The following is an 18,732-nucleotide window of genomic DNA, read 5'->3' on the forward strand; positions in this document are numbered from 1 at the left end:
GCCGTCTCCCCCCTTCCCTCACCTGGAGCTCCCCTTCCTTGGTCCCCTGTCCAGATATGAGCGGCTGGCAGCGGAACACTTCCTATTCCCGGCGTGAAGGAGATCTGTGTGCCACTGCTCTGGTCTAGTGAGGTCACCAGAGCAGCAAAGCAAAGCGCGCTACGGCAAAATGGGCATGGCCATTCGGGGGGGGGGGTCGTGGGTGGGGCCAAATGTACATGAACTTAATAGTGGTGTAACCTACAGATATAGGGCCTGCCCAGCAAAATGTTGGATGGAGCCCCCTAACCTTTAATTAGATAGTTTACTATCAGTATATTTAAAAAGAAAAGGAAAGATCTCCCCATATTAACAGCACCACTCCAGGATATATTCAAAAAAGTATAACAAGTTTATTATATCATATCAAAACACATATAGCAGTTGTATGAACACACAGTGAAAAGCAATTAAAAACCATCCACACACTCCTAAAGTAATGATGAATAATATCTGCAAAAGTGTACAAAAAGTGTACCTGGTAGGACCTACCGTAATCTACACATACCTATTATCAAAGTGATACAGTGTGTGTTTGAACCCGGGTTCAGAAAAGGGTGTTAAATAGTAAACACAGTGAAACAAAGCGCATATACAAACACATAAACAATGGCCATCTGCTTAAATGATGCTGGTGGTGGCTGGTAAAGACATAAGAGTAAATATATACTTCACCCAGGTATGGCAGACCAGGAATCCAAAAGAGAGTGTGGAACGCGTAAACCAATACTGATAGGAGGCGTGGAACGCAAACTAAGCAACAAGTCAAGAATGCATATGCGTATTTCCGGTCACATGGAACACATAAATCAATGCAAAAAGAGGCATGGAATGCACACAAAGCGTGGGTAATGCAACTTTGAAAATAATTTTAAAGCATGGTAGATCTGATAAAGTGCATATCCATTAAATAATGAACATGTACTGCATGATAACTAATATTGTCTGCAATTGTGAATACAGACATTAAAGTAGCCCACACCAGCATGCATTTAAAGGTACATGACCTCAAATATTTTAAAAGCAAATGAATAACATCTAGTACAGGTAAATAAGAATTACTCTATAAATGCATCTGTAACGATTGTGGAATTCTCTCCGTGGTCAGCGCACAAGATGTGCGCTGACACTGCGGAAATCCTCCACAAGCGTATAATTTGAGAGAACCCAGCAAAAGGTGCAACGCACCTGTAGAGGGAAATTCCTGTCGGCAGATGGAGCTGTGGAGTGCAGAGGAACAGATCCTCTGCCCTGCCACAGATGCCAGACAGGAATTGTACGAAGGGAAGAAATGCAAGGCAAGATAGCCCTTGAAGAGAGGGAGTAAAGCGACAGAGTGTATGTGCGTCCACCAATCTAGTCGCCTCCCTGCGACGATGAACACACAACCATGAAGATCAGGTGAGAAGGCAATCGCAAGAGATGGCGATCAATCTAGCCGCCAACCTGCGACGGTGGACACAAAACAGAGGAAACCAAGTGAGAACGCAATTGCAAGAGAAGCGATTGCGAATGAGAATGAGCACAGGGACAGAATGTATGTATGTGCACCAATCCAGTCGCCAACCCGCGACGGTGCACACACAACAGCAGAAACAAAGTAGGAACGCAATCGCGAGATAGGCGATTGCCAGAGGTGACACCAGGCTTAAGCAAGACAGGGCACAAGAGTAGCAAAGGCACAGCAAATCATATAATGAGAAGATAAGGAAAATAACAAACGCTAACTAAACGCGAACACCGTACTCATTCGCAACAGCGAACGCGTTTTACAGTGCGATCTCCGCACGTTATTGCAACAGAGACAAGCACGCCTAACTAACCCCCGCCACCCAAACACGAAACAGAGAACGCGAGCGCTTGCTTAACGGTTACCTCACCGAGCCCACAGCAAGCGTTCGTATCAGACAAGACAGATGAACGGGAAACAGGATAGGAAAGATCCACTGCTCTTACCGCCAGAGCGAGTGCGATCCAGGTAAAGCAACAGAGCTAGCAGGATCCACTGCTCTTTCCGCCAGAGCGAGTGCGATCCAAGTTCAGGGACAGGATAGGAGAGATCCACTGCTCTTACCGCCAGAGCGAGTGCGATCCGGGTTCAGGGACAGGATCACAGATCAGAAGGATCCACAGCTGCTACCGCTAGGGGCTAGTGCGATCCAAGCAAGACAGGACGATTTCCTATCGACCGCCGTTGGCGACAGGAAACTCACAGCAGAGAAGCAACATAGACAAAACAGATAAACAGGCTAACTGCACTAGAGAAGCTTCCTAGTGCAGTTCCCAGAATTACTCTACTAACTATAACAATCCAACAAGGAAGGCTGACACTCCAGGAGTGTATTAAACAAACCGTAATGACCAGCAAAGCCTTCTGGTCAGCACAAGGCTTTTATACTGCCAGTCCTCAAACGAGACAGCTGGGCAATTTGCATGTATGCAAATCCCTCAGCAAAGCAACTCTGAAAGTTACAAGATGAAGCCAGGTCTCTTTTCCAGAGACCTGCATCTCTCAAACATAAGGAATGGTCAAACAGCTGTCTGCCTGTGCAGCCAGCTGAGCGGATCATTACAGCATCACTGTAAATCACATTAGCATTCTCATTAAATTCTATTCCACAGAAACCGGTTTTAAGTAAGCATCATAAAATACATATCACATAATATGAACTGGGAAACAAATATATATATGTGAAATAGGGAAAATGGTGAAAATAACCAATAAGGGCCATGAAAAGTACATATCACAAAGAATCTCAATGAGGTAAGCGTCCACAGAGCCCAAGAGAAACAGGCCACAGTCTTGTGGCATTCCATGCGAGGTATTTCCAATAGGGGTGAACAACATCACCCTCACAGCTCCGTCCAAAGGAGCCAAAAAAATAATAATAAGTACATTAATCCTAGTTCGCATTGGAGTCCATTGATAACGTCCACAGTAACACACTATATCATAAGAATTGCACATACTTATCTGTAATGAGAGAAGCACAATGTCAATGACCAATCAGAACAAGAATAAAGGTACATCCCAAAGGAATTACATTATAAAAAGGCTGAAAAATCAAATTCTTCATTTAAACCACCAGGAGATCTATTTTCTAGATCAGGGCTTTTCAACCTTTTTACAGATTGTACCACTTTTCTCACATGGCATTTTTAAAGTACCACCACAAAACCGGTGGTCATGACAGGCTGTGGGAGGAGCCAACAGTCAAGTATCAGCCATAATTAGCCAGAAAGAAAACATAAAAACAACCACCAACCATAAAATAACCTACTACTTATATCACATGGCAATTACTACCAGTACAAGATATGAAGAACTTAACCATTTTGAAATAAAAAGGATATATATATATATATATATATATATATATATATATATATATATATATAATATGCGGTTACAACTTTTAGTTAATCATACCACTATCTCGCTTTACAGGGCAGGTGGGAGGGGGAGACTCAACTTCTGCTGGTTGCAGGTGGCTTCTTCTTTCTCACATAGGAAGGTCTGTGGTTTCATGTCGAAAGCCCATGATGTCGTTTGTGTTTTGTCTAAGATGATGTACCGATTTCGTTAGTTACTTGCTTGGTTTGTCATACTTGGATGTGTTTAATTTGGGGGTTCTTCTAGATGTGGATTCTAGGCAGCGAAAGCATCATGGAGCTATACCATGGCTCATATAAAAGTGATTACTCTCAATACAAAGGGCCTCAACAGTGTTAAAAGAGGAAGAATATTAATGAGGGCTATGTGGAAGCAAAGGGCGCATATAGTCTTGCTCCAAGAGACACACTTTAAAGGTGGGCATGGGCAGCACAGTGACGTAGTGGTTAGCGCTCTCGCCTTGCAGTGCTGGGTCTCTGGTTCGAATCCCAGCCAGGTCAACATCTGCAAGGCGTTTGTATGTTCTCCCCGTGTCTGCGTGCGTTTCCTTCAGGCGCTCTGGTTTCCTCTCACATCCCAAAAACATACAGATAAGTTAATTGGCTTCCCCCTAAAATTGGCCCTAGACTACAATACATACACTACATGATACATACATAGACATAGGACTGTGGTAGGGATTAGATTGTGAGCTCCTCTGAGGGACAGTTAGTGACTAGACTATATACTCTGTACAGCGCTGCGGTAGATGTCGCTATATAAATACTAAATAATACTAAATAATAATAATAATAATAATAATCACTAAACATTAAGAGATAGACATTTCTCCATACCATATTATAGTATGTATCATGTATCCAAATGTGTTGCAATTCTCCTTAAGGTGGCCATACACTCGTTTGATGATCTATCTGCTGCTAATCTGATAGATTTCTGATCTATCTGATGTGCTTAGGAACATTTTTTACTAGGAACAGATTTCCAATAGATTTCAGTTTGAAATCTATTGAAAATCGATCTGATGGCATTTTTTTGCCATCAGATTTCCATTAGGGCCAATGCAAAATGATAAGCAATCTCAACAGATCGACCAAGATTTTCTAGCCTGCCAGATCGATTGAAATCGATCAAAATCGGCCGCAAATCGGTCGATTGGTCAATCGATTTGCAATCGACCAATCGATTTTGATCGGTCGATCGGCCAGAAATCGGCTGAGTGTATGGGCAGGTACATCCTCATAAAATGCTTGCTCAAAGACCAGAAATATACCCTGGGGTCTGTCTATGCACCTAATACTGATCAAGATACATTTCTCCTTAATTTTTTGACAGGACTTGACAATTTTGCAGAAGGAAGTTTTATCATGGGGGGGGATCTCCTAATGTAGACACATCCCAAGGTAGATCTACCATGGCATATGCAAAATTACATAAAATGAAAAGGGCACTACATGACAGACAACTGGTCGATGTGTGGAGGGTGATACATCTGACAGGAAAGGATTATGCTTACTACTCAGCAGTTCAGAGTGTTTACACCAGGATCGATTATATATTGATTTCCCATAATCTCCTATCCGAACACGTGGCTGCTGAGATTTGAGTCATGACATACTCAGGTCACGCTCCAGTGTCTCTGAACCTAAACTGTAAATCTAAAAGAGAGAGACCCCTTTCACATTATTATTATTTATTGTATTTATAAAGCGCCAACATATTACGCAGCGCTGCACAATAGATAAATGGGTTAACATACAAGGTAGAACATATGGAAACTCACAACAAAACAAGATCATGCAAATGATTTGATAACAATACATCATGGAGGATGAATGTCACCATGATGAATGACAGATCTTCCAGATAAATTATTGCTGAACACATTAGGCAATATTTTGCTGATAATGATAAGGAAGATGTGTCGCCCTCAATGCTGTGGGAAATGCATAAATGCCTATTGAGAGGGCACCTCATTTGTCTAGGGACAAAATTGAAGATTAAACATCTATTGTGGGAAATACACAACCTAGAGCTTATATACAAAGGATAGACCATCTGAGGAGGTATTGTTACCATTATTAGAAGCAAGGAACACTCTAAATAAACTGCTTTGATCAAACACGTGGATGGCAACATACATTTTAAATGTGTGGTATTAATTCTGGAAAATTACTTGTTAGAGCTCTTAAACAGCAACAACAATGCACGTTTCCCAGATATTTGATCATAAAGGGGGCAGACATATTAGAAGTGAATCCATTGCTGCTACCTTTAAAACATTCTACCACAAACTTTATAATTTAACGCAGTCATCCAGCCCCTAGAGATCGATGGCTCTAAAATGCCAAAATTGGATGCGGATATGAAACAAGCACTTGAGGAACCGTTCACCATACCTGAGATACTGGCAGTCATAGCGGGAATTAAATCTGGGAAGGTGCCCGGACCGGATGGATTGCCTATCGAGTACTACAAAAGATACAAGGGTATTTGTGCAAAACGTTTAATGCATTGGCAGGAGAACCTGATGCAGTGTTGCTGCCTAGGCAGACATTAGAATCCCATATAGCAGTATCGCCAAACCGCAGAAAGTTCAGACAGCATGTGGAAGTTATAGGCCTATTTCACTTTTAAACTTGGAGTTAAAGAAGTTCTGTGGTGTATTCCTTGCACAATTAAATAAACATATGATTCTGTCCCCTGTTATTCCCCCTCTTTAATAATTTTCGCTGCTCCCGGCCGCCAATAAATTCATAAAATTATAAAATACACCTTTAATCATTTTCTATAAGATAGCTGCGATACCATGTGACTCCGAAAGTACTTCAGGGTCATCGCTTTCCAATCTGCACACTCTTCATGTCCTGCCGCGCACGAGAGCTGTTTCTAACTGCGCATGTGTAAGCTCTAGTGTGCGGCTGACAGGCATAAACAGTCGCATTCTCCGTGACGTCGGCATTGGTAACGGAGCTGCGCATCCTGCCATCCTGAAAGAGTGTTTATTACACCGGGCAGCTCTCATCCCTGCAGCCAGCCTCCTTCCCCCTGCTCTCTGGATCGCGCACAAAGGTCAGGGATGACGTGTAGCAGGGGGAGGGAGAGGCAGAGCAGGGAGGATTGTCTGCCTCTTCCGGCAGCAAAATTTTAGTCTAGTTCACTAGACGAAAAATGTTGGAAAGGAGCAGGAGATACACAGAACAGCTTTTTAGATACAAGACAGGCAATAAAAGATTTGTACATATTAACCACTTGCCGACCGCACACTCATACCGTGCAGTGGCAAAGTGGTAGCTGGAGGACAGGTGCCTCCCTAATTAATCAGGAAAGGCCGCTCGCGTTTCCTGTCAGATCACGGAGCGGGTCTCCGTGAATAGCCTGCAAGCCGCTGATTGCAGCTCGCAGACTAAATGTAAACGTAGGAGACACATGTCTCCTTTGTTTACATTGTACGGCGCTGCTGCGCAGCAGCGCCGTAAGGCAGATCGGCGATCCCCGGCCAATCAGCGGCCGGGGATCACCGCCATGTGACAGGGGACAGCCTGTCACTGGCTCGATAGCGTCCTGTGCAGCCCCGATCACCGGGGGGGGAGCAGGTAGGAGAGGGAGGGGGGAATTTCGCCGCGGAGGGGGGCTTTGAGGTGCTCCCCCCGCAACACCCAGGCAGGCAGAAGAGATCAGACCCCCCCTGCACATCATCCCCATAGGGGGGAAAAAAGGGGGGCAATCTGATCTCTCTGCCTGCTACCTGATCTGTGCTGGGGGCTGCTGAGCCCACCCAGCACAGATCACTAAAAACAGCGCTGGTCCTTAAGGGGGGGGGGGGGGGGGTAAAGGGTGGGTCATCAAGTGGTTAAAGGAACCTAAAAACATATTTTAATTACATTTTGAAAAAGGGCAACTGAACCCCTTTAAATATCTTCTCTAAAGTACTTGCTGGCGGAACACATGGGACACCTGGTACATTTAGACCAGGTGGGTTTTTACCCCTGGAAGGGAAGCACATGACAACACTATCAGAACCTTAGATTTGCTACAGCTCGCATGGTCAAACAACATACAATGCATGCTTTTATCTACAGATGCTGAAAAGGCATTCGACCGCGTGGGCTGGGGATGGATGCGAGCAGTCCTTTAACCTCCCTGGCGGTTTATTTATTTTGCCAGGGAGGCTGCAATGTGGTTTTTTTTTTAATTAAAAAAAAATATTTCATGCAGCCAACTGAAAGTTGGCTGCATGAAAGCCCACTAGAGGGCGCTCCTGATCCGTACTTTCGATCGCCTCCGGCAATCGAAAGTAACAAGATAGGCCGCAATGAGCGGCCTATCTTGTTTCCCTTTCCTCGTCGCCATGGCGACTAGCGGAGTGACGTCATGGACGTCAGTCGACGTCCTGACGTCAGAGCCGCCCGATCCAGCCCCTAGCGCCGGCCGGAACTGTTTGTTCCGGCTGCGCTGGGCTCGGGCGGCTGGGGGGACCCTCTTTCCGGCGGCGATCGGGCAGCACACGCGGCTGGCAAAGTGCCAGCTGCGTGTGCTGCTTTTTTCAGAACTGAAATCGGCCCAGCAGGGCCTGAGCGGCGACCTCCGGCGGCATACCCCGAGCTCAGCTCGGGATTACCGCCAAGGAGGTTAACATATAAATATAGTGGAGAGGATGCTTTCCTGCATTGGGGCACTTTACTCAACTCCAACAGACAAAATCAAAGTGAAAGGTGGGCTATCAGATCCACTAAGTATTACTAATGGTACTGTTAGGATGCTGGGGCTGTTGACCGCCCCACTGCGATACGGACCATTTGAGCGCAGGGTCTAAGTGACCACGGGTCTTCACCCACACTCCCTTGAGGGGGATGCAGGACCACAACCCCGTGAGAGGGATGCGGAACTTCGGTGCCTAGTGCCCACCTGGTTGCGCTCAGAATAATCCCACAGTGGTTTGGAGAACAGATGACACTGCTGAGTGGAGAGGATCAGATCAGAAATTCAAGCCAAAGTTCAGTAAACAAGCCAAGGGTCAGGGCAGGCGGCAGACTGGAGAGATTGAGCCAGGTCACAAGCCAGAGGTCAGGGCAGGCAGAGTAGAATCGGTAGTCGGGGTCACAAGCCCGACTACTTGCATGCACTACATGCAGGCGGAGATCAGAGAATAAACGAGGTCACAAGCCGGGGTCACAACTGGAATCAACAGGATAATAGCCAGGAACAACTAGCACAATGCCACAAACTGTCAGAACGAACAGCACTGCAATAGAGGGCAGTGCTGTTTATATACTGTGGCAGATTGAACTTGGCGCCAGAATTAACGCCTGCGCATGCGCAGTGCATAACTCTCTATGTGCGCAATGGTTTGCGCACGCGCGCGTAACAGTTAACACGCATGCACGTACAGCGTAACGCTGTAAACAATGTGGGAGAGCCATAAAACCCAGCACGCGCGTAAGGACACACGCACGTGGCCTCCGATGCACGCCAGGCAGGTGAGTGTGACAGGTACTATTCAGGGGTGTCCTTTGTCTCCACTGATTTTCGCTCTGGCCCTGCAGCCATTCTTGTGTCATGTAAGAGGTACTTCCATCTCGGGCCTGCCTGTGGGGGATAATGTACACAAAGTGGCTGCATACACGAACGATCTGCTTTTCTTCCTATCCCAACAGTTTCGGCTCTACCCAATTTAATAGCAGAATTTGAGCGATTTGGTATACTCATTTTTCTAAATAAATTTTGCTAAGTGTGAAGCAGTCAATGCCTCTGGATTTGGTAGTTACATAGTTATTTTGGTTGAAAAAAAACATATGTCCATCGAGTTCAACCAGAGAACAAAGTACAACACCAGCCTACTCCCTCGCATATCCCTGTTGATCCAGAGGAAGGCGAAAAAACCCTTACAAGGCATAGTCCAATTAGCCCCAAAAGGGAAAAAAAAGTCCTTTCCGACTCCAGATGGCAATCAGATAACATCCTTGGATCAACATCATTGGGCATTACCTAGTAATTGTAGCCATGGATGTCTGTCAACGCAAGGAAAGCATCTAAGCCTCCTTTAAATGCAGGTATAGAGTTTGCCATAACGACTTCCTGTGGCAATGCATTCCACATCTTAATCACTCTTACTGTAAAGAACCCTTTCCTAAATAAATGGCTAAAATGGTTTTCCTCCATGTGCAGATCATGTCCTCTAGTCCTCTGAGAAGGCCTAGGGACAAAAAGCTCATCCACCTATTGTCCTCTTATGTATTTATACATCAGAATCTCAAACTAAATTTCCCCTTTAAATGGAATCCCCTGGTTATTAAATATCTGGGAACAAATATATCTGACTCCCTAAAAAAAAAGTATACACTTATAACTTCCCACCCATGTTAAAGATTTTGGAAAATGACCTTAACCACTTGAGGACCCACCCTTTACCCCCCCTTAAGGACCAGCGCTGGTTTGATTGATCTGTGCTGGGTGGGCTCTGCAGCCCCCAGCACAGATCAGGGTGCAGGCAGGGAGATCAGATTGCCCCCCTTTTTTCCCCCCTATGGGGATGATGTGCTGGGGGGGTCTGATCTCTGCTGCCTGCGAGTGGCTGGCGGGGGGGGCACCTCAAAGCCCCCCTCCGCGGCGAAATGCTCCCCCTCCCTCTCCTACCTGGCCCCCTTTGGTAAGCCGGGCTGCACAGGACGCTATCCGTCCTGTGCAGCCAGTGACAGGCTGTCTCCTGTCACATGGCGGCGATCCCCGGCCGCTGATTGGCCGGGGATCGCCGATCTGCCTTACGGCGCTGCTGCGCAGCAGCGCCGTACAAATGTAAACAAAGCGGATTATTTCCGCTTGTGTTTACATCTAGCCTGCGAGCCGCCATCGGCGGCCCGAAGGCTATTCACGGAGCCCCCCGCCGTGATTTGACAGGAAGCAGCCGCTCGTACGAGCGGCTGCTTCCTGATTAATTAGGCTGCAGCTGGCGACGCAGTACTGCGTCGCTGGTCCTGCAGCTGCCACTTTGCCGACGCACGTTATGAGTGTGCGGTCGGCAAGTGGTTAAAGCGGACCCAAACCAAACATTTTTTTAATTCAAAATATTTAGTTGCACCACTCTGACACATACAAAGATAAATAAACACTCCTTCAAGCCTATGAGCATTTCAGTGCATGCTTTTCACCCTCCTCTTTGCATAACTAGTGTTACACAGGTGGCAGCCATTAGCAATTCCTCCTTTGCTGGACACCATCTACTCAACCAGTTTGCCTGATTCTGTCCCGGCAATATGAAAGGAAGGGGAGGGGTTCCTCCAATAAATGTAAAATATGTTATATTTGTCATCATGCAGCTGAAAAAGGCTGCTATTTATCATTATGAGTTAGAAAATAGATTTTATTTCTGAAATCTTGTATTTTTAATTTGGGTCCACTTTAACTCTCATGGATGGGCTATGAATCAATGATTAAAATGATAAAAAATGAATGCAATGCCCAGGTTGCTGTATTTATTTCAAACCCTTCCAATCCGGATTTCTCTTTCCTTCCTGAGACAAATGTAAACAATAGCTAGATACGGTTGTAGCGCTAGTGCATAAAGGTTAGAATTGGCAGCAACAAGTTAATATAGAATCCGTAAACTATACATCAAAAACATATACAAAAAAAACTCCTGCGCCTCTGCATATAAAATAAATACACTCTTTAATAAAATTAATCATAGAGTAGGTAAAACTGCATGTAGAAATATAATACCAGCCTCGTTCTTAGCTACACACCTGATCATATCCACAAATCCCAGGAATAGCTACCTAGACTACCATGCTGTAAAATATCACATCCGTGCACTTCAAAATAACTTAATTTTCCTATATATTGATGCGCATCAATCCTAAAAAACTTTGATCCTAAAAAACTTAGGTATGGATTAAAAATCTTCCGGAGGAAACCTCCTATAGTTTTAGCCTTGTGTTTCCACAGTTTGTCACACTAAATGTGCATATAAACCTCCGTGCAGGCCTTTGGTCATACAGAATCTTCTGCTATTGCAGTAGCACACTCACAGTTTATGTGTTGATCAGCGATGATGATTCCCGCTAATAGTTCCGTCTCATCAGTGAGAGGAGGGGGGCAGAGGGGAGACACAACTCGTCAGGAGTCTAGGGTGTCAGACCCGCTTGAGTCCCGGCCGGCAACTCACTGCTGGATCGTTTCCGTATCGGGCTCCACACGGACTTCCGGTTCTGCAAACTTTGTTTCACACGGAGTCCGGGAGTGACGTCACCACATCAAAGAGCCAATAGCCTACGCGTTTCAGTAGGTTACGCCTACCTTCTTCAGGGCCTGGAAGTCCGTGTGGAGCCCGATACGGAAACGATCCAGCAGTGAGTTGCCGGCCGGGACTCAAGCGGGTCTGACACCCTAGACTCCTGACGAGTTGTGTCTCCCCTCTGCCCCCCTCCTCTCACTGATGAGACGGAACTATTAGCGGGAATCATCATCGCTGATCAACACATAAACTGTGAGTGTGCTACTGCAATAGCGGAAGATTCTGTATGACCAAAGGCCTGCACGGAGGTTTATATGCACATTTAGTGTGACAAACTGTGGAAACACAAGGCTAAAACTATAGGAGGTTTCCTCCGGAAGATTTTTAATCCATACCTAAGTTTTTTAGGATCAAAGTGTTTTAGGATTGATGCGCATCAATATATAGGAAAATTAAGTTATTTTGAAGTGCACGGATGTGATATTTTACAGCATGGTAGTCTAGGTAGCTATTCCTGGGATTTGTGGATATGATCAGGTGTGTAGCTAAGAACGAGGCTAGTATTATATCTCTACATGCAGTTTTACCTACTCTATGATTAATTTTTATTAAAGAGTGCATTTATTTTATATGCAGAGGCGCAGGAGTTTTTTGTAAATGTAAACAATAGTTAATAGATACGTGGAAAAATAAGCCTCCTCGGCTTAAAGAGAAACTCTGACCAAGAATTGAACTTTATCCCAATCAGTAGCTGATACCCCCTTTTACATGAGAAATCTATTCCTTTTCACGAACAGACCATCAGGGGGCACTGTATGACTGATATTGTGGTGAAACCCCTCCCACAAGAAACTCTGAGTACCGTGGTACTCCTGGCAGTTTCCTGTCTGTGAACCTTGTTGCATTGAGGGAAATAGCTGTTTATAGCTGTTTCCAACTGCCAAAAAAGCATGCAGCAGCTACATCACCTGCCAACAGTAAAAATGTCACCATGTAATAAATGTCAGAATGTAAATCACGGATTTAAAAGATTTTACAATGGACAAACACTGACTAAATCATTTATACATAATTATTGTAAAAATGAGGCACTTTTTTATTACATTATTTTCACTGGAGTTCCTCTTTAAAAGAGACATTATTTATTGCCCTAAGCAGGAGGAGGGACTTGCGATGCCTAGTATTCAACGTTACTATCAGGCTGCTTTTCTGACCAGGGCGGTTGACTGGCGTGGCACTCATAATCATTGGGTAGCGCTTAGTGGTGTAGCTAAGGAGATGTGGGCCCCGATGCAAGTTTTACAATGGGGCCCCCCAAGCACTCTATACATAACAATTGATGATACGGTGCACCAAAACCTGCCAATGGCAACTACAGTGTCAGAGGTGCAAGAAGGGGATGGGGAGCAGTTTGTTAATGATTACCACTATTCAAAGTATCTATAGAAGTGATTATTATGAGCACAGGACCAATAGAGAGCTAATACTATAGTTGAGGGAGGGCCATTTGGGGCCCCTCTGGCCCAAGGGCCCCGATGCGGTCGCTACCCCTGCAACCCCTATTGCTATGCCCCTGGTAGCGCTAGATGAAGTCATGTCAGTTTATCCCCCATCGAGTTTATTGTGGACTCTACAAAAATTGAAGTCTTCATGGCAGCTCCCTCCTTTATGCTAGACTATGTGTGTCTTTCATAAAACGAATGGTGCGCTGCACATTGCACCACAACCTTCGCCTTTATTACCTTTGTCTGACAATCCGGATATTGGGGGAAATAGGAATAACTTTGTAAGGGATAGAAACCGCAGGGATAGACATTTAAAATTCTGTGATATGTGTTCTCTGGGACATTGGGCTACTCTTTTGGATTTGAGAGTGAAACCAGACGGAAGAGATGTCTTATGGTGGGATTACTTATAGACATTTCCTTATGGCACAAGGGCTTCATCCATCACAACATTGACAAAGTACAGAATTCGAGGACTTGTGTCTAGGTGAGGGTCCAATTCGGAAAACACTGTCCAAGATATACTTAATATTATCGATGCAAGCGATATCTCCACTGCCGTTCATTCATGCTTGGAAAACTGACTTGGGAATGACTTTCTCCCCCTCGCAAAAAATAAGCTGTATATATAAGCACACAAATCATCAAGGGCAGTGGGTTCAAGAGATAAATTATACAATCCTTACACAATGGTATTTCACCCCCTTTAAAGAGAACCAGAGATGAAGCAACCTCATGTATTTTACCTTATAAATCAGTGGGAACATGACAGTAAACACCTAATCTGCTCTTTGTTACATTGTTCTCTGTTTAATTTGCCTGTTATCACCTCTAAGATAAGAATCCCGACTAAGCAGTCGGTCTGGCTTTGCTACAGAATAATTATAGCTGAGACTGTGTTCTTTGCTGTCTTCAAGTCCAAGCCTGCCCCCTGCTGGCTTTGCTCAGGAATCATTATAGCTGAGTCATTATAGCAAAGCCAGACTCAATGCTCAGTCCGGGATTCTTATCTCAGCTAGATAACAGACACTTTTAGCAGTGAGGATGGAACAGAGAGCATGGTAAATGTTTTCTTTAATGTTCCCACTGATTTCTATGGTAAAATACACAAGGGTGCTTCGTCTCTGGTTCACTTTAAGCTCCACAAAATTTACCCAGACAGGGAAGGTAAGTGTTGGAGGTATGATGGAGAGACAGGCACCCTATTCCACCTTTTATGGTCCTGCCCAATTCTAACAGATTATTGGAAAAGAACAGAGCGCCTGATAAAAGCGGTGACAGACAGACCGACACCCTTTACACCTGAATTTGATCTCTTGCATCTCAATGACTGGACTATGAAAAGTTACAAAAAATTGGTAGTGTGAGACATTCTTAGAGATTCTGTAACAAAAATGTTCAGCCTTATTTGTTCTATCCTATAAGTTCCTATACCTGTTCTAATGTGCTCTGGATTACTGCGGCCTTTTCTAGTTGCACTGTCACTGTAATATATCTAATCTTCTTTTCTTTGTCAAGCTTTGTCGACGCAGAGAGGAATGCACTGCCTCTGCGGTGATAGGGAGAAGTTATGCACGCCCCCTCCAGGCTCTGTGTGTGTGTGCTTTGTTTATCCCTCACAGACAGGTCTCTGCTCTCAATTTCAGCTTGTCTGAGGGGGGAGGGAGCTGTCCATGCTGAGAAAGTGTGAAAATCCCTGACTAGAGTGCAGATAATTCACTATGTAATAAAAACTTGTAGTATACTGTAACATTATATATATATATATATATATATATATATATATATATATATATATATATATATATATACGCAAACATCGCTTCCAGGTTAGTGGCCATGTTTTTGGTTTGTAAACACTGCCTAAAACTAGCGATGAAAATCCAGGATCGTGTCGAGGAGCAGCAGAAACGGCAAAGAGTGACTCGATTGGTATGCTTTTTATTGTACAAATCAGACAGTACAGATTCTCTTTAAAGGACAATTGAGGTCACATGTGACATGATGAGATAAACGTGCATGTACAGTGCCAAGCACACAAATAACTAGGCAGTGTTTCTTTTTTCTTTCTATGCCTGGAAGAGTTCAGAATTAGGCATGCAAGTGACAGTTTCTGTCCAGGTTGGGACCGAGTCAGACTGGGTCAGACTACAGCATAACCCTCACTGATAATTAATTACAGCCATAAACACTTTCCTGTCAGTAAATGGCTTCTGAGGGCAGGAAAAAAGATAAAAAGCGTGAATAATTCATATATTTAAGCTCTAGCATACTTCAATGAAGGTGTCATTGATCAGAGACAATGAAACCGTAAAAACTTAAAAACTAGATTTAAATATAAAATAAAACTGTGGGATATCTTAAAGAGTCATTTTTAGGAGAAGGAGGATAGATACAACTGTTTTTCTCAGTTTATTTTCACCTCGGATGTCCTTTAATGTTGCTAAATGTTTATTGGTAAGACAATGGAGAGACAGAAGGCCCCCAAGTGTGGACGAATTGGTAAAGGAGCTGGATGATACACAACTAATGGAGGACCTGACACACACTGCATTAGATAGGACAGAAGCTTATGATAAAAGTTGGGCATATTGGAATTATTTTAGGCACACGGTTGAGTTCAATGAAGTTCTTAATAGAACCGACAATCGCTGAGCGTTACAACAATACCTTGATGTTATAGGGCAATAGTGGAAGGCCATTAGTATAAGGTTATAGTACATATTTCACAAGATATCTGACTACAAAAATCCACATCCGGAAGTGGGAGGGGTGGGTAGGGTGTTTTAGGGGTTGTTTACAAACAAAGAGGGTGCACTTCTACTTTACTTATGGTATGCAGAATCATAGTCACATGAGGGAAGTTTTCATCATGAGATATATGCTGATCTTGAGGTATGTGTTGATACTTACCTTGTCATTACATAATGCATGCCAATCCATATATTTTGCTGCAGTGCATGTTATGCAATCTATAATTGTATGTAACACAAATGATCAGAGATTTCTGATGTTGTTTGGAATAGCTTGTTTTATGTTAATTGTTGTCATCCTCTTTGGCGATAAAAATGACTGGACACATCAGACAAAGTGAACCAAAGGTGAAAAACTGATGATAAACAATTGGATCTGTCCTCCTACTCCTAAAAATGACATTTTTTTTAGAAATCTCATGTTTTTATTTTATGTATAAACATTAGTCCCTGCTCAATTGCAGTGTCTCAAGTCTCCCAGAGAGAAATTACATAAACTATTGAACCCTTTATCTATCCCTTTCAGTCAGAAGCCCAGTTATCAGCTTAGGAAAGTGTTTTATAGCTGTAATTTGTTATCAGTGAGGGAGGCTATAGCCAACTGGGTTCTACCTGGAGAAAAACTGTCAGTTCTATAGCGGATTATTAACTCTTTTAGGCCGGTCAAAAAAGAAAATGAGAACAGCATAGGTGTGTGTGTTCTTGCCAATGTATATACAATATGTCTATCTCATCACGTCATATGTTATCTCGAGTACACTTTGAAGCGGTATTGTTAGAATTTAAGTATGATATGCTTGAATTCGGAGGCCTAGGAAAAAGACTTGCTCAGCAGAGTCTCCTTTTAAAGAGTTTTTCTTGAAGCACTGGAGAACATTGTCCTGTGTCTCAGGCTTATCAGGCTGAGTTGTACAGACTTCTAGGCTGTAACAGGATAAACATGAGCCAATGTTATGAAAACATGCTTACAAGTACAGGTCCTTCTAAAAAAAAATAGCATATTGTGATAACGTTCATTATTTTCTGTAATGTACTGATAAACATTAGACTTTCATATATTTTAGATTCATTACACACAACTAAGGTAGTTCAAGCCTTTTATTGTTTTAATATTGATGATTTTGGCTTACAGCTCATGAAAACCCAAAATTCCTCAAAAAATTAGCATATCATGAAAAGGTTCTCTAAACGAGCTATTAACCTAATCATCTGAATCAACTAATTAACTCTAAACGCCTGCAAAAGATTCCTGAGGCTTTTAATTCCCAGCCTGGTTCATTACTCAAAACCACAATCATGGGTAAGACTGAGAACCTGACTGCTGTCCAGAAGGCCATCATTGACACCCTCAAGCAAGAGGGTAAGACACAGAAAGAAATTTTTGAACGAATAGGCTGTTCCCAGAGTGCTGTATCAAGGCACCTCAGTGGGAAGTCTGTGGGAAGGAAAAAGTGTGGCAGAAAACGCTGCACAACAAGAAGAGGTGACCGGACGCTACTACTTAAAAACAGATAAGTGCCTACCTGCAAGAGAGTGCAAGCCCCACTTGTGGGATAAAATACACACCTAGCATACACATGACCTGTCTACCACTGAAGGATGTTGGTTTCCTGTAACAGCTTGCATGCAACTTGTTAAGTACTCGTCCCTCCCACTGCGGAGAAGTCATCCTTGATGGGAGGGGACCTAGCACTAACTAAATCCTAACCTATGTATATGCATAGCCTGGGTGCGGCCAATCAAGTAAAATAAAAAATTGAAAATTGCACAAAAGGTGGCACTTATCTGCTTTTAAGTAGAGCTGTTAATTTCCTTGCCATGTACTAATTTAAATCATTTTTGGTCAGCTGCTCCCACTTAACAGCTTTGCTTTTGGTGTATATGCAGAGCTTCTGTTTGGGTTCAAGGTGCATTTGCAGTTTCTGGGGGGGTTCAGCACATCTCTGATTGGAGGCGGCCTGGTGATGTGCTGATCCACCTTTTGCGCAATTTTCAATTTTACTTGATTGGCTGCACCCAGGGTATGCATATACATAGGTTAGGATTTAGTTAGTGTTAGGTCCCCTCCCATCAAGGATGACTTCTCCGCAGTACTTAACAAGTTGCATGCAAGCTGTTACAGGAAACCAACAACCTTCAGTGGTAGACAGGTCATGTGTATGCTAGGTGTGTATTTTATCCCACAAGTGGGGCTTGCACTCTCTTGCAGGTAGGCATTTATCTGTTTTTAAGTAGCGCTGTTCAATTCCTTGCTATGTATTAATTTAATTCATTTTTGGTCAGCTGCTCCCACTTAACAGCTTTGCCTTTGGTGTATATGCAGAGCTTCTGTTTGGGTTCAAGGTGCGTTTGCAGTTTCTGGGGGGGCTCAGCGCACCTCTGATTGGAGGCCATTCGGAGGCGGCCTGGTGATGCGCTTGTCACAGACCGCAAGGCCGGTCTGCGGGTGGGTTAATCGATCAGAGTCAGAAATCCTCTCACACTGTCATTTTGTCCATCACGAAGCGTAAACCCGACTTCGCAGTTGATGAACTGACTAATGGAGGGAGCGTCCGGACACTAACTGATTCACCACACACATACAATTCAAAGATCTGCCACCAAGCGAGTTACACAGCCCGCTACTGTAATTATACTAGGACTCTAAGAACGCTTGATTAACCCTTAGCAGTATGCCGGAACCTGGGTCAGATCGTTATCTGGGCCGGGTTCTCGCATACGGGTTATAAGTGTATACTTCTATTAAACACAGGGTAGCGAGTTCAGGAGAATAGGTACGATTGTGTATGTTCAGCAACAGGTCATAAC

Source organism: Hyperolius riggenbachi, chromosome 1, assembly GCF_040937935.1.
Source record: "Hyperolius riggenbachi isolate aHypRig1 chromosome 1, aHypRig1.pri, whole genome shotgun sequence".
In the NCBI taxonomy this organism is placed as follows: domain Eukaryota; kingdom Metazoa; phylum Chordata; class Amphibia; order Anura; family Hyperoliidae; genus Hyperolius; species Hyperolius riggenbachi.